This window comes from Tamandua tetradactyla, chromosome 3 (assembly GCF_023851605.1).
Source record: "Tamandua tetradactyla isolate mTamTet1 chromosome 3, mTamTet1.pri, whole genome shotgun sequence".
NCBI classification, from domain to species: Eukaryota; Metazoa; Chordata; class Mammalia; order Pilosa; family Myrmecophagidae; genus Tamandua; species Tamandua tetradactyla.
Window position 1 is genome coordinate 57778821 of NC_135329.1, and position 18363 is coordinate 57797183.

The following is an 18363-nucleotide window of genomic DNA, read 5'->3' on the forward strand; positions in this document are numbered from 1 at the left end:
TATGGTGTATTGGAATGGCTGGAGGGATGTACTTGTAACTATAGAGCTGTGTTCCAGTAGTTTTGATTCTTAAGACGATTGTATAAAGATAAAAGTTTTACAATGTGACTGTGTGATAGTGAAAACCTTGTGTTAATTCCTTAATTTTTGATCATTCTTCTTTCTTCAGGCAATAAAGTTCCCTCTCAGCATGCCTTTGCTGTTTTCCATAATATAGGGTATGGACAGATGAGTAAAAAAATATGGATAAAAAATAAACAAGTGGGGTGGTGCAACAGTGGCTCAGTGGCAAAATTCTTTCCCACCATGCCGGAGACTTGGGTTCAAATCCTGGTGCCTGCCCATGCCAAATAAATAAATAATAAAAACAAATAAGCAATGTGGGGGACAAAGGGGAAAATAAATTGGGTAAATGGAAATACAAGTGGTGAATGAGAGGGAGGAATAAGGGGTATGGTATATATGAGTTTTTTTCTTTTACCTTTTTATTTCTTTTTCTGGAGTGATGCAAATGTTCTAAAAAATGATCACGGTGATGAATACACAACTATGTGATGATATTGTGCGCCACTGATTGTACATCATGTATGGAATGTATGTGTGAAGATTTGTCAATAAAAATATTTTTTTAATGATATAGCTTTTACAATGTGACTTGTGACTGTGAAAACCTTGTGTCTGATGCTCCTTTTATTTGGGATATGGGCAGATGAGTTTAAAAATATGGATTAACAAATAAATAAATAATTGGGGGATAAAGGGTAAAATAAATTGGGTAGATTGAAATACTAGTGGTCAATGAGAGCAAGACGTAAGGGATATGGGATGTGTGAATTTTTTTCTTTTTTCTTTTTATTTCTTTTTCTGGAATCATGCAAATGTTCTAAAAATGATAATGGTGATGAATACACAACTATGTAACAATATTGTAAGCCAGTGATTGTGTACCATATATGGACTGTATGTGTGTGAAGATTTGTCAATAAAAATATTTTTTTTGAAAAGAAACTCCCCCAAAAGAAAAATCCAGGACCAGATGGCTTCAGATGTGAATTCTACCAAGCATTAAAGAAAGAATTAGTGCCTGCTCAAACTCTTCAAAAAAATTGAAAAGGAGAGAAAGCTACTTCACTCATTCTATGAAGCCATCATCACCCTAATACCAAAGCCAGACAAAGAAAATATAAAAGAAAATTACAGACCAGTCACTTTAATGAATATAGATACAAAAATCCTAAACAAAACAATTGCAAATTTAATCCAGCAGCACATTTTTAAAAATCATACATAATGACCAAATGGGATTTATTTTAAATATGCAAGGCTGGTTTAACACAAGAAAAACAATTAATATAATATACCATATCAATAAGTTAAAGTGGAAAAGCCACAAGTTCATCTCAATTGATGCAGAAAAGGCGTTTGACAAAATTCAAATCCTTTCTTGATGAAAACCTTTCAAAGGATAGGAATAGAAAGGAATTTCCTCACATGATAAAGGGAATATATATAAAAAACTCACAGGTAACATCATCCTCATTGGATCAGGAACATCCTCATCCTCTAAGATCAGGAACAAGACATGGATGTTGTGTTAGTTTGCAAGCTGCCAGAATGCTATATTCCAGAAATGGAGCAACTTTTTAAAAAAGAATTTAATAAATCACAAGTTTACAGTTCTATACCAATGAAAATGTCCAAACTGAGGCATCCAGGGAAAAATACCTTAATTCAAGAAAGGCCAATGGGTCTGGAACAGCAGGGATATCATGTGGTTGGCATCTGCTGGTACCTTGCTCCTGGGCTCCATTGCTTTCAGCCTCTGTTCCCGTGGGGGTTCCCCACTTTACTTCTCCAAGCCTGGCTTTCCTTCACTCTCTCTTCATGGCAATTTCTGCTGGGCTCCAAGCATCTCCAAACATCCATGTTTCTGTTCTCCAAGTGTCAGTATCTGCATCAGCTCAGCTCTAAAATTTCTGTCGGCTCTGTCATTTCTAACTCTCTCCAAAATGTTTTCCTTTTTAAAAACTCTAGTAAACTAATTATGACCCACCTGGAATGGTCACACCCATACATGGGTCTGTCATGTCTCTTTGAAGATAATCTAATCAAAAGTTCCCAACCTACAGTGTTGAATCAAGATTAAAATAAATGGTCACCCCCACAAGATTGGATCAGGATTAAAACATGTCATTTCTGAGGTACATAATAGATTCAAACTGGCACAGATGCCCAATAACACCATTGTTATTCAACATTGTGCTGGAAGTTCTAGCCAGAACAATTACAAAAGAAAAAGGAATAAAAGGCACCCAAAATGGAGAGGAAGAAGTAAAACTCTCATTGTTTGCAGATGGCATGATACTGCACGTCAAAATTCCCAAAAAGCCTATGGCGAAGCTACTAGAGCTAATAAATGAGTATAGCAAAGTGCAGAGTACAAGATTGACACCCAAATATCAGTAGTGTTTCTATATACCAGCGATGAGCAATATGAGGAGGAAATCAAGAAAAAAATCTATTTACAATAGCAACCAGAAGAATCAAATATTTAGGAATAAATTTAACTAAGGATATGCACAGAAAACTACAAGAAATTGCTAACAGAAATAATAGAAAATCTAAATAAATGGAAGGGTATACTGGGTTCATGGATTGGAAGACTAAACATAGGTTAGATGTGAATTCTACCCACAATGATTTTTAGAGTCAATGAAATATTAGTTAAAATTCCAACAACTTACTTTGAAGAAATAGAAAAACCAATAACTAAATTTATTTGGAAGGGAAGTATGTGCCAAATAGCTAAAAATATCTTGAGAAAGAAAAATGAAGTGGGAGATCTCATACTATCTGAGTTTAAGGCATATTATGAAGGTACGGTAGTCAAAATACCAGCAAAAAGATAAGATATACCAATGGAATTGAATTGAGTGTTCAGAAATAGACCCTCTCATCTATGGACAGTTGCTCTTTGTAAGGTGGCTAAGCCAACCCACCTGGGACACAGCAGCCTCTTCAATAAATGGTGTTTGGAGAAATGGATAGACATATGCAAAAGAATGAAAGAGGATCCATATCTCACATCTTATACAAAAATTAATTCAAAATGGATCAAAGACCTAAACATTAGAATTAAGACCATAAAACTGTTAGAAGAAAATGTAGGAAATATTTTTAAAATCTTGTAATAAGAGATGGTTTCCTAGACCCTATACCCAAAGCACAAGAATTAAAAAAATAAATAGATAAATGGGATCTCCTCAAAATTAAACACTTTTGTGCATCAAAGAACTTCATAAGGAAAATAAAAAGGCAGCCTAGCAATGGGAGACAATATCTGGAAACCACATATCAGATAAGGGTTTAGTATCCAGAATATATAAAGAAATTCTTCAATTGAACAACAAGAAGACAAACAATCTGATTAAAAAATGAACAAAAGATATGAACAGACATGTTTTAGAAGAGGAAACAAAAATGGCTAAAGGAACATGAAAAGATGTTCAACTTCACTAGCTATGAGGGAAATGCAAAACAAAAACACAATGGAGATACCCTCTCACACCCACTAGGAAGGCCATTATCAAAAAAAGAGAAAATGACAAGACTTGGAGAAGATGTGGAAAAAGAGGCACACTTATTCACTGTTGGTGGGAATGTAAAATGGCCCAACTCTCAAAGGCAGTCTGGTGGTTCCTTAGAAAGCTAAATATAAAATTGACATTTAATGCAGCAATCCTATTACTAGTTATATATTCAGAGGAACTGAAGGTAAGGACACAAATGGACATCTGCACACCAATGTTTATAGCAGCATTATTTATGATTGCAAAGAGATGAAAACTGCCTAAATGTCTATCAACAGGAGTGGCTAAACAAGCTGTGGCATACACAAACAGTGGAATACTACACAGCTCTAAGACAGAATGAAGTCATGAAGCATGCAATGTGCATGAACGTTGAGGACATTATGCTGGTTGAAATGAACTAGGAACAAAAAGACAAATACAGTATGGTCTCACTAATATGAATTAATATCAATGAGTGAACTTTGAGAGTTAAAGTTAAAAACACAGTTTATCAAGAGAAAGAAAGAGGGTCACAATTGGGTAATTGGTGCTGAAGGAATACAAATTGTGCAAGAAGACTGATTGTAAAAATTCAGAAATGGATAGCACTATACTACCTGATGGTAGTACAATAGTGTAAGTACACTGAATGAAGCTGAATGTGAGTGTGGTTGTGGAAGAAGGGCCGGGGACATGTATGAAACCAGAAGGAAATAAAGAGGATAAAGACTGAGATGGTATAATTTAGGAATGCCTAGAGTGGACAATCATTGTGATTAAATGTACAAATATAAAAACCTTTTTGCATGAGGGGAAATAAATGAATGTCAACACTGCAAGAACTTGAAAATCGATGGTATATAGGGAAAGGTACAATCAACACAAACTAGTGTCTATGGTCAACAGTAACACTGTAATATGCTTTCACTGAACGTAATAAGACATTACGCCAAAACTAAATGTCAACAACGGTTATGGATTCTATGCAGAAAAAAAAGAAATGTCTTTATGCAGATTATGGTGGTGAAGGAATGTCTATTTACTTAGGTTAGGTTGTATGATGTGTGAATAAAATTGTTTAAAACTAAACAGAGAGAAACAAGTGTTACAGAAAACTGGTGGAGAAAGAGATATACCTATCCACTGTTGTTAGGGAAGCTGAGAGGTGCAGCCCCTCTAGAGGGCAGTTTGGTGGTTCCACAAGAGGCTAGAGGTAAGGTTGCCATATGATCTTGCAACCCAATTTTTAGGTATTTACCTGAAGGAACTGAGAGTGGAGACCGAATGGACACTTGCATACTGGTGTCTATAGCAGTAGTGTTTTTGATTTGCAATAAATAGAGGTAGTTAAAGGGTACAGTGACTGAGAAATGGAAAGGGGAACTGTGGAGTATACATATAAGGGACTAGACTACTGAGTGGCTGCAAAAGGGAAAGAAGTTTTGAGGCATGCAATAGGTAAATGAACCTTAAGGACAGTATGTTGGATAAAATGTCAGAAACAAAAAAACAAATATTATCATGCCTCACTCCTACGAATTAACTATAATAATATACAAACTCAGAAAATTGAAATTGAGAGCATGGGTTATCCGTTTGGAGCTTATTGTAAAGGTTTCTGGACTTCAGTCTCTTACAACTGTCACATATATTTAGGAGTTGTAACTGATAATTTCTAAATCTGAGAAACTGACCTATTTATATATAACCTGGTCATTCCCTGAAACTTTGGGTATTTATGTGACACCTGAGATTCAGAGTTAGAGCTCTGAAGCTATGAAAGTCAGCAGTATCCCGTACAGGAACTGCTGAAAAAAACAAAAAAGCTGAAAAAGTGATCAGGCTTCATCTAGAGATATGAATGAAGCTGATCTGGGTAAGACAAAGGTAAATCAAAATACTGGGTAAAGGATGATATGACCCATATTTTTCAAAGTTCAACCTCTGTGTGAGACCAAATTGTAAAATGTCTATTTTGGGTCACACGTTATCTAATATAACTTATATGGTCAATTTATTTGAACACCATAGTTACATGGGATCTTGAATAAGGTGTGAGATCTTGTTGCTTAGTATAGGTTAGTGTGACACCATGATATATCCCAGAGTAATTTGGGCAGAGAATAAAAAAGCATCTACAAAGTCCCCTTGGGAGACTGGGGAGAAAGGAGGAAATATTCGATTGACTTCCCCATCTGAGGAATTGCTGATATCCTCGCAAGCAGTGGAGACAACCAACTCAATAGGCTGAGCCCTCAAACTTGGGTCTTGCCCCGATGAAGCTTATTCCTGCAAAGGAGAAGCTAGGCCTACTGATAATTATGCCTAAAAGCCACCCCCCAGAGAACCTCTTTTGTTCTTCAGATGTAGCCTCTCTCTTTATGCCAACTGGGCAGGTGAACTCACTGCCCTCCCCGCTGGGTGGATTTACTCCCAGGGATGTAAATCTCCCTGGCAATGTGGGATATGACTCCCAGGGATGAGACTGGAGCAGGCATCATGGAAATGAGAAAGCCTTCTTGACCAAAAGAGGGGAAAAAAAAGTAAGACAAAATGAAATCTCAGTGGCTGAGAGATTTCAGAGTCAAGAAGTTATCCTGGAGGTTATTCTTACACATTATATAGATATCCCTTTTTAGTTTATGGCATATTGGAGTAGCTGGAAGGAAATACCTGAAACTGTTGGGTTGTGTCTTGAGTAGTCTTGATTCCTGAAGAAGATTATATAACTATAGAGCTTTTACAATGTGACTGTGTGACTGAGAAAACCTTGTGTCTGATGCTCCTTTTATCCAGAGTGTGGGCAGATGAGTAAAAATAATAATAATAATAAGGATTAAATAAATAAATAAAAGGGGGAGATAGAGGGTAAAAATTAGGTGGATTGAAATACTGTGGGTCAATGAGAGGGAAGGTTAAGGGTATGAGATATTTGAGTTCTTTTTTCTTCTTTTTATTTCTTTTTCTGGAGTGATGCAAGTGTTCTAAAAATGATCATGGTGAAGAATTCACAACAATGTGATGATGTTGTGAGCCACCGATTGTATAATATAGTTGGGCTGTATGTATGTGGATATTTTTCAATAAAAATATTTTTTAAAAAAGCTAAATGTCAATAATAGGGGGATGATAAGAGATAGGGGATGTTTTCCTTTCGAAGAAATGAAAATTGTCCTCAAATTAACAGTGATGGTGAATACATAACTATCTGTATCAAAAGACAGTGATTGTACTGTTAGAATGGATTGTATGATGTGTGACTAAAACTGTTTTTTAAAAAAAGAATGAATGAGGGGATAATTCATCTTTAAATTAAATTACCTTTGAGAACTAAGGAAATAAATAGCCATAGATTTCTTTAAAAAAAAAAGAAGTTAGCTATTGCCCTTTTACAAATGGTGCCAAAAGCAAAAACTGAAATCCCCACCTCTCCAAAAAATGAAACCAGAGCAAAGACTTTGAAGGCCAAGTTGGCAGAGCAGAAAAGGAATCCACAGACACACACACACACACACACACACACACACACACACACACACACGTGAAGGAGGAGGAAGAGGTGGCCCACCTGTTACCACATTTTGGCAACCCAAAACACTGCAATTCTGAAGGAAACGCACATATCCTCAGAAGAGGGTACATCAAAGGATCAACTTGATCTATATGCCATCATCAGATTCTCTCTGTCATTAAGATCAAGGACAGTGCACTGGTGTTTCTCAGCAATGTTCTTCAAGGCCAACAAGCATCAGATCAAATTACCAAAGAAAAAGCCCACAGCAATGCCATGACGCGGTCAGTACTTTCACCTGGCTTGTTGGAGTGGAGAGGGCATTTGAACTGGTCCCTACCTGCAAGGCTTGGGCTGTGTCCAACAAAACTAGGAGATCATCTGAACTGAGTGTTGTGGATGAACTCTAAAAATAATAAACTTTTTCATCATCTGCAAAGGAAGCAATAGCAGCAGCAAACAGAAAAAGAAGAGGTAGAAGGAGGAAAAGGAGAAGAAATCTACTAGTATAAATCGTCATTTTTTTTTAAGTAATCTGTCCTTTCTCTCTTGCTGCTTTTAATTCTAATCCTTATCCTGTCACTGGTGTTCTGCAATTTCACAATGAAATGATATGATCTCTCATTTATTCTTTACAGCCCTGTGGAGCAGATAAGACAGCCCTTATTCTTTGCTTGACAGATTCAGAAGCCAAGGCTCAGAGAGATTAAGAACTATAAGGGAGTAAGAGACTAGAATGCAGTTTCAACTATGAAATGTCATGTTCTGTATAAAAGGGTCAGTCAAGAAGTGGCTAAGTTAGGATTAGGTCCTGTCAGAGCTGGTAGCTAAGAACCAAAACTAAGGAGCCGTACGTTAGAAATGTCACCTGGAGTCAGGCTGGCTGGTGGAACTACTATACTTGGAGGAGAATCATGAAAGTTAAGAGGCTAATTCTCAGCTTTGCAGACCCAGAAGTTCAAACTGATGATCATCTAGAAAGATTTCAAGCTCAGGAGGAGCTGATTGGGAGGAAGGAAGGATGGCAAGAATTGTTTGCAACTTAAAACAGAACGACCACAGGGGCCAGACATCTAAAGCAACAATCTCCTTATTTAAAAAAAAAAAAAAAAGTGTAGCCCATCTGTGTCCTTCCCGCTTGTGGCTAGAGATATTTTCTCTCTTTTTAGGGACTTCCGCAGAAGGTAAGCTTACCCATAGTAGGATTCCACCATCCTTTCTCCACCATGGAGAAATATATATAAATATAAATATATATATATTGTTGGTTTGTTTGTTTGTTTCACATGGGCAGGCACCGGGGAATTGAACCCAGGTCTCCAGCATGGCAGACAAGAATTTTATCACTGAGCCATATTGGCCCACCCTCTACCATGGTAATATTGTAAAGAACAAATACACCTCCTTCTATTTTGAAGTATCTATTCAGCTTCTGTAACTGTGGGACAAGCTGGGTAAGGAAAGAAGTCCAAACCCAGGGTGGTATAGAGTTTTATACCTTAACTTTGAAAACCTGTAATGCCATCCAAGTTAATCAAGTAAAAAAATAACAAACATCCTGTCAACATGAAATAAGATAGATGCAAGCATAGCAGCTGCAAATACAAATATTCTCATTTAAATCTAAGGAAATTGAAGGATTAGAAATTTCACAAGCCTTGATATACATCACAGCCAGAAGGGGCACAGAGAGGACTTGACCCATGTTTCTCTGACTTCAAACCCTGGGTAAGCTTGATTCACCCTATTGTCTTTTGCACAGGGTCGGGGGCAAATGAGTTAGCACACAAGCTTTAAAGGTAGTAGTTCTTCCAGTGCTATCATAGTCAGTAATTATCAGCTGAAACAGCTGTGACTTCAATACCATATTCAATTTTTGTAAATACTTGGCTTTTTTCTTGCCTATGAATAAAAATGCCCATTATACTACCAGATACCTAGAATTAGAATATAAGAAATTTTTAAACCACAGAAACTTGTACCAGTATATAATTATTCACTGCCTACAGACTTTATATCTTAAAAATAGTCGCAGAGAGCAGGAATGATCAAGCTGGTGTTATTACTCCATTAACAGATCACCATTGTTTCAGTCACATGAACAGATTTCCCTCCTGATTGAAATTGAAATGTCAATCAAGATTAATCGGAGATCAAGGTCAATCACAGAAAAATATGAATTGAAAGTTTTCATTAAACAAATCTAAAAATTGGCAGTATACAAAATCGCAAATTGGCACGCTGTTCTGGACAATTTACAAGTTAACAATATGAATTCCATTTCATGCCACTGGTTTGATGCTGATGGAAGGGACGCTATATGGAGATGGCAAGCTTTTACTGCCTGATAGCTTCCGCCCCTAAAAGCAACCTGGAGAAATTACAGATGTGAGAGAATGACAAACTAGAGGAACAAGCAACAAGGAGAACAAGGAGATAACTATCAACAAGTGTCTTAAGTGGGTGTCAAAAGTTGGCTCCCCTCACATTACCCACACAACCTGCTGATAAGACAAAGCTGAGTTTATTGCTTATTTAAAGAAGACCACCACCTCCAAAGTTTGCCAGAATTCCAGAAGGGAGGAGACAAGGTCAAAATCACATGAGAATTGGAAGATTGATTTAAGGAGCGTCTTTCAAATGGGTGAAACTTGAATAGGATTGGCAAAGGACCATGACACCACAATCCAGGATCCGTGGTAACAGCAAGGGGAGGGTTTGAGGCAAGGGATTCAAAGAATCTTGTGAAACAAACTGTCTGTTGATGTTTTCCATTGAAGGACTGAAAGGCCTTTTCTGGAAGCTCCTGTAAGAACAATGATGCCATTCGCCTGGGCTAGAGAAGTCTAGAAAAATAAAGTCAGAGAAATGAAGACAAAGGAATAGCACCAAGTCATACTCATGGAGACAGTCAAGTGTGGTTTCCATTCTCTGGGTCCAGACCTGGTGGGGAGATGGTTTGGTTCTCATAGGTTTGAGTGGGATCCGCTTTGGTGACAGTGGCATAGGATGCTGCAGCCTGACAGACACCCAGAGGCGATACTGAGAGGATGGGTTAGAAGACACTTCTGTCTCTTTTCTGCAAGCCTTGCAATGATCATTGCCTGCTCCTTCAAAGAATGCTACTGTTTCTGGTGTCTGTGAAATAATATCAGGACAGTGTGTAATCCCTGGGACCATGAGGATTTGATGAACATGAGACAGACAACCTAACTTCAGGCATCTATCTCTTAGCATCCAGAGCATATGGATCTCAGGGGACTATCTCCTTCCAGTAGGACTTCTTCCTGAAGGTTTATTGGTAAAACTCTGATCACAGCAGTTTCCAGGTAGGAAGTGGATAAATGGAAATGAGTCGGTGAGATCTGGAACTTTCGGCCAGGGTTTCATCCCTCCCCTCCCATTAGATCTGAGTTTGGCACAACCCTGGCCCTTCCCAAGGACCCATTTCCAGACACAATCACTGACATCCCTGTGGAAACGTGAGATGGGCCAAATTAACCAAAATTCCTGGCATGTTTCTTTTTTTTTTTTTTTTTTTTGCATGGACAGGCACTGGGAATCAAACCCAGCTTCTCCGGCATGGCAGGTGAGAACTCTGCCTGTTGAGTCACCCCCTGGCACATTTCTGAGTAGTACAACCACTAGAAAATAAAGACAGACAAATAAATAGCATTTACCGTCTGAAGCAGAAATATTATAAGAAGTAGATAAAAAAAGTTAAACAGCACATAATAATAATATACTTAAGAAAATAAAGGAAGATATTTGCCAAATTAATCAATCAGAAAGCAATTTTTAAAAAGAAGAGGAAGACCTAAATGGACATAGTAGTTAAGAAAATTAAAAAAGCAACCCATGGGATAAATATCAGCTGAAAAACAAATTAGAGACTTGTAAAATCAGATTGAGAAACTCTACAGAAGGCAAGAAAAAGAGAAAGAGAAAAAATATAAAAGAAATGCTAAAAGGATTTTTGATAAGAGGTCTACAAACCCACAAAAAAACTTCCTATCTTCATTTTCACTAGCTTCTACCTAAAATGTAGCACTTTTGTAAATTATGACTAGCCAACACACTTGATCAGAAGTATCTATGACTGTGTCATTAATGGAAATCATAAACATTTTCATATCACATTGCAGTTGTTGCAGATATCTCAAAATAATATTCACATACACTGCTGCTTTGAAATTACTCTAGCTGTTAGATCCAATGCTAGATCTTGTATTTTAATGCACAACAAAGAAGCACATATTTACTACAGCACAATTTTTCAGTATTTCAATAATTGTATTTACTTCGTAATTTTATGTATTTTATTTTATTCATTTTAAAGCTTTTTTTTTCTGAAAAAGAACCTAAAGATTTCACTAGACTGCCAAAGGGATCCATAGTATAAAGAAATACCTATGAAACGGACATTGATATGGAAAGGACATGGCAGTGTGAATACTCAAATAATAGGGATCTCATAAGGAGAGAGAGAAAAAACAGGACATTTTTGTGAAAGGAATCAAAATTAATTTCCGAGAATCAAATATCAAAGCTCATACTGAAAGGTTAATGGAATGCTGTGCTGGTTTGAAAGGATGTATGTCCCCTAGAAAAGCCATGTTTTAATCAAAATCCCATTTCATAAAGGTAGAATAATCCCTATTCAATACTGTATGTTTGAAACTCTAATCAGATCATCTCCCTGGATGATGTGATTTAGTCAAGAGTAGTTGTTAAACTGGATTAGGTGATGACATGTCTTCACCTATTTGGGTGGGTTAAAAGAGGGAACATTTTGGAGACTAAGAGAGTCAGAGAGAGCAGAGGAGAATGACATAGCCACAAGAAGCAGAGTCCACCAGCCAAGACCTTTGGAGATGAAGAAGGAAAATGTCCCCCAGGGAGCTCCATGAAGCAGGAAGCCAGGAGAAGAAGCTAACAGATGATGCCGTGTTCACCATGTGCCCTTCCAGATGAGAGAGGAACCCTGACTGTGTTTGCCAAGTGCCTTTCCAGATGAGAGACAAACTCCAACTGTGTTCACCATGTGCCTTCTCACTTGAGATAGAAACCCCGAACTTCATCGGCCTTCTTGAACCAAGGTATCTTTCCCTGGATACCTTAGATTGGACATTTTTATAGACTCATTTTAATTGGGACATTTTCTCAGCCTTGGAACTGTAAACTAGCAACTTATTAAAATCCCCTTTTTAAGAGTCATTCCATTTCTGGTATATTGCATTCCAGCAGCTGCAAACTAGAGTAGATTTCAATGAAGAAGAATAAGGAAAATATTACCCATAGATATATTAAAGCAAAATGTAAAAGCATCAAAGTCTAAAGGAAATTCTAAAAGTTTCCAGACAGAAAGATCAGACAACCTACAAAAGAACAAGAATTGAACTGATATAAAGCTTTTCAAAAGCAACAATGGATATAAGAAGATAATACAGCAATTATTTTAAGTATTGAAGGAAAACAATAGATTCTATACTGGTCTATATTGACAATCAATTATGAGGGCATAAAATGTTCTCAGACATACAAGGCTCAAAAGATTTCTTATACAAGGGCTCAAATAGTAAATTCTCTTGAAGGAAACACTCAAAAAAAAAAGAAGAAGAAGAAGAAAAGCAAATCCAAGAAGACATTACCTGAAACATGGAAATTATACGTGATCTGATTCCTTGGTTAAGTTCACTGTTATTTAAGAAAACAAATAAGTATAAAGAAAATTTTAAAAAGCTATCAAAACTATAATTTTTCCAGAGTTAAAATTTTTTACAATGTCAGTATGATAGTCATAGAGGAGACAAAAGAGAAAGAAAAGAGTATTCAAATATTTGCTTTTGTAATGAGAATTATAAATACTGATTTCAAGAAATCAAAAAGGGTAAATCTATCTCAATAGAGTACTTAAGCTAAGGGAAAACACTAGAAGAAAAAAAAAAACAAAACAGAGTATATAACTTTTTAAACCACAGAATAATTGTAACCTTTCCAATGGAAAGCTAGAAAGTGGGGAAAAAATGTAAACATAAACTAAAATAACATAACTCCTAAGCTAATATAAAGCCAGCCATTATAATAAATGTACATAGGTTAAACTTGTCAAATAATATGTAAGATTCTCAGACTGGAATTAAAAAAAAAAACACATACACATACACACACCAACAGATCCAATAATATTTTGTCTACTAGGGTTACCCCTACAGACACAGAAGGTTTGAAAACAATTGGATAAAAAAAAAAAAAAAAAAAAAAAGAGGTATTGGGTTAAAATGAACTAAAATAAAACAGAAGTAGAAAGCTTATCTGACAAAATATAGGAGGGTGACAACTAGTTAGGAAACTATTCTTTGGCAAGGAAATTGGTGGGGTTGGAGTGAACGGCAAGGCTGGATTGTTTTCTTAGTTATTGCTTGGTGTTAAATTTAGGTCAACTTGCAGTTGTCTATCTACTAGCCTGTCTTTGAAGGTTCTAGCATCTTTCCCCCATCTGATAAAGCTAGGAGGTCAATCCAAGGATGAAAAGTAGGCAATTTAGCCCCTGATTCCTCCACTATATGCTAATATGCGAAGCTTTCTTTCGTGTAGGCAGGTAATAATGTGTGATTTTTTTTTAACATAAGAAGGTTTATTAGTTTTAAGAAGTAGAGTTAAGAGTTTATTAATAAGAGAAAAATACACAAGTTTGTCACATAGACCAAATTGCAGTGGGAAGGGAAGGAACTGAACAGAAATGAGTTATTGCATTGGCATGGCGTGTTTAATTTCTGAAATTTCAGAAGGAAGAAAAATGGAAGCCTACACACCTCCACAATCCATGGTTTCCTTCTCCTATTTCCCACCCCACACTCAGTCCTCATCCCAGGAACAATAGCTGACCCTTTCCCACCATCTTCAGCCAGCACTTACTGAGATGAGATTTTAGACTCATTTCTGCAGAGCTATCAGCATCCCAGCCAAAAAAAAAGCTGGATATTCAGCTGAGCCTGGAGCTGTGAAATTTCTCATACACAAGAATGGAAAAAGAGGAAAAGGGAAAAGCACTTGATTATTTCTCTGGAAAGGGACAGAGAGGTAAATAGTGAAGTGAGAGAGAAAAGGTGAAAAGGAAAGAAAATAAAGGGAAAATAAAGAGAGGAAGCAAGGGAGTACACACATGGGACATTCTCAAAGGACATATGGAGGAATAGGGTTTAAGTGCTGAAGGAAAAATTTCTGTTAGGCTTTGAAATGAACCAAAATATTACTGGTGTCTAGTCTTATATACTCCTCCAAGTTATCTCAACATTTTCATTGTCTTGGAGCTTGTTCTAGTTTGTAAGTTGCCAGAATGCGATATACCAGAAATGGAACGACTTTTAAATGGGGGAATTTATTAATTTGCACGCTTACAGTTCTAAGGTCATGAAAATGTCCAAATTAAAAGAAGGCTATAGAAATGCCCAATCTGAGGCATCCAGGGAAAGATGCCTTGGTTCAAGCAGGCCCATCATGTTCAGGGTTTCTCTCTCAACTAGAAAGGAACATGGAGAATATGGTGATGTCTGCTACCTTTCTCTCCAGGCTTCTTGTTTCATGAAGCTCCCCTGGGGCATTTTGCTTCTTCATCTCCAAAAGTCTCTGGCTGTGTGGGCTCTTTCCAAAATGATTCCCTCTTAAAGGGCTCCATTAAGCAACCTCACCTTGAATGGGTGGAGACACACCTCCATGGAAACCATCTAATCAAAAGTTACCACCCATAATTGGGTGGGTCATATCTTCATGGAAACAATCAAAAAGATTCCATCCAGAATACTATGCAGCTGTAAGACAGAGTAAAGTTATGAACTATGTAACAACATGGATGGACCTTAAGGACATTATGCTGAGTGAGATTAGCCAGAAACTAAAGGACAAATACTGTATGGTCTCACTGATATGAACTGACATCAGTGAATAAACTTGGAGAATTTCATTGGTAACAGAAACCATCAGGAGATAGAAATAAGGTAAGATATTGTGTAATTGGAGCTGAAGGGATATGGGTTATGCAACAGGACTGATTGTAAAAACTCAGAAATGGAGAGCACAATACTACCTAACTGTAATACAATTATGTTAAAACACTGAATGGAGCTGAATGTGAGAATGATAGAGGGAGGAGGGCTGGGGGCAAAAATGAAATCAGAAAGAAAGATGAATGATAAAGACTGAGATGGTATAATCTAGGAATGCCTAGAATGTATAATGATAGTGACTAAATGTACAAATTTAAAAATGTTTTTGCATGAGGAAGAACAAAACAATGTCATTATTGCAGGGTATTGAAAATAGACGGTAATTAATATTCTAAAATTTTAACTTATGTGTGAGACTAAAGCAAAAAAATGTTTATTTGGTACAAAATTTATGTTTTGACTAGTACAGTTCCTAATATAACTTATGTAGACAGCTTAATTGATCACCATAAGTACATGGAACCTTGAGTAGGGCTTAAGATTTTGTAGGTTTGTCCAGAGTAATGTCCCAATAACTCCCAGAGCGATTCGAACAGTGAGTAAAAAAGTATCTGCAAAGTCCCCTTGGGGGAATGGTGAGAAAGGGGGAAAATTCTACTTGCCCAAGTGGAGAATTCTTTATATTTTCACAAGCAGTGGGGACAACCAAAGCAATAGGCTGAGTCCCCAGTCTTGGGGGTTGTTCATATGAAACTTAACCCCACAAAGGATAGGTCAAGCCTACTTAAAATTAGGCTTAAGAGTTACCCCCCAAGAGAACCTCTTTTGTTACTCAGATATGGCCTCTCTTTTCAGCCAACACAACAAGCAAACTCACTGCCCTCCCCGTCTACATGGGACATGACTCCCAAGGGTATGGACCTTCCTGACAAGGTGGGACAGAAATCTTAGAATGAGCTGAGACTCAGCATCAAGGGATTGAGAAAACCTTCTGGTCCAAAAGGGGGAAGGGTGAAATGAGATAAAATAAAGTGTCAATGGCTGAGAGATTCCAAACAGAGTCGAGAGGTTATCCTGGAGGTTATTCTTACACATTAAATAGATATCACCTTGTTAGTCAAGATGTAATGGAGAGGCTGGAGGGAACTGCCTGAAAATGTAGAGCTGTGTTCCAGTAGCCATGTTTCTTGAAGATGATTGTATAATGATATAGCTTTCACAATGTGACTGTGTGATCTTGAAAACCTTGTGTCTGATGCTCCTTTTAATCTACCTTATCAACAGACAAGTAAAACAAATGCATAAAAATAAATAATAGAGGGAACAAATGTTAAAATAAATTTAGTAGATTGAAATGTTAGTGATCAGTGAAAGGGGTAGGGTATGTACGAATTTTTTTCTGTTGTCCTCTTATTTCTTTTTCTGAATTGATGCAAATGTTCTAAGAAGTGATCATGATGGTGAATATGCAACTATGTAATGATATTGTGAATTACTGATTATATATGTAGAACAGAATGATCATAAGTAAAAAATGTTTGTGTTTGTTTGTTGTTATATATTTTTTAATTTTAAAATTAATAAAAAAAGATTCCATCCAGCATTATTGAATGAGGTTTAAAGGATATGGCTTTTCTGGAGTACACCACAGATTTAAACTGGCACAGAGACATTTTACAACCCTGCAAATTCTAGAAAACTTTTCATAATATAAATTATTCTTGTCCATAGAAATATAAATTAACTATGTCCAGTGGATTAACAATTGATTATTTCCCTAAGGATAGACCTATTCTGCATCCATTTGTAAATTCAGGTCAGCATTCCTTATTTGCCTATACTGTTTGTGTGTTTTTTAAAAATTTTCCTTTGAACTAATGGTAATATCTTACTGACTCCCTCATTTGTTGATGAGTTAAAATTTGGCACATGTCCATTTTATATTTGTATGAGAGTCTTGATTTTACCTTTAAAAATGTATCCTTTAACAGTTTGCACTATTAAAGCACTGCCAGCTTCCACATATTGTACAACTGGAGATAACCTTTCTATAGCTCAGTTTTCTCATCTGTGAAGTGGGAATAATAATAGTACCCTCTTCACCATAATGCAGAGAGGTTTAAACTTTCATCGGGGTTCACTGTGCGTTCGATTCGGGAAAAATAAACACAGGGATATTCAGACTACAGAGTAGTAACTAGCCTCTGCTTGCCTTTCCCTCCCACCCTCCTTCCCTCGCTCTCTTTCTCTCCCTCCTGCTAAATGGTGGACATTTCTACTTCCCTTATCGAGAGTTATGGTTGGAGAGAAGCATTCACCAACCCAGGACAATCATGAAGAAGTGAACATTGAGATCCATCCCCTTTGCTGAAACTTGTTGAACCCACTGATCAATCTTAGTAGCCCCATGATTGCACAGTCATAATGTGCCTTGTGCAATGCAATAGGATACAATTCATCTATGAGGCAATTTTACCTTTAAAGAAAGGCATAATTTAATCAAGCCTCTATTCTGACTTTTAAGTAACAAAAATAGGGTAACCAAATCTTGAATATGGAACATTGTGTCTGTTTTTTCTAACAAATCAATGGCATGAAAAAAGAGAAAGGATAGTCTTATAGAATAAAAGAGACTTAAGCAACAACAACTAGAGCTAACATTGCATGACCTCATTTAGAAAACATTTATAAGAAAATTGGGGCCTAGATTGTAAGCTCTTATAGCAGTTACATTTAGTCCAGAGTCAGAAACTGTTATTTCTAAGTTCTGAGATCTTGTGCTACATATGTATAACCTGGTATTTCCCTGGAACTTTGGGTATGTGTGTGACACCTAAGACTCAGTGTTGGAGTCCTATAGTTCTGAAGGTCAGCAATGTCACATACAACTGTTAAAGAAATTGAGAAGAGATCAAGTTTCAATCAGAGATAAGAGCAAAGCTAATCGGAAGACTAAGGGTAAATCAGGATACAGGGTAAAGAAGACATTGTCTGTATTTTAGAACTTCACCTACTAGATGAGCCCAAAGGAGGAGAGGTTTATTTTGTCCAAAACCTAAATTTTCTACAGCATATAATCTAACACAACCTGTCTGGATAGATCATTTAAACAACCCAAACACAGGGAACCCAGAATGGGAAAGAGGGCTTACAATTCTATATAGCTTAATGTAATGCCCAGATGCATCCCAAAGTTGAGCAGACAATTAAAAAGTATTAGCAAAGTCTCTTGAAGAAAGAGAGAGAAAATATGGAACTATTAAACTTTACCCCTGGGGAAACTCCTGATACTGTTTCAAACATTAGTGACTCCTAAGTCAATAGGCCAAGCCCT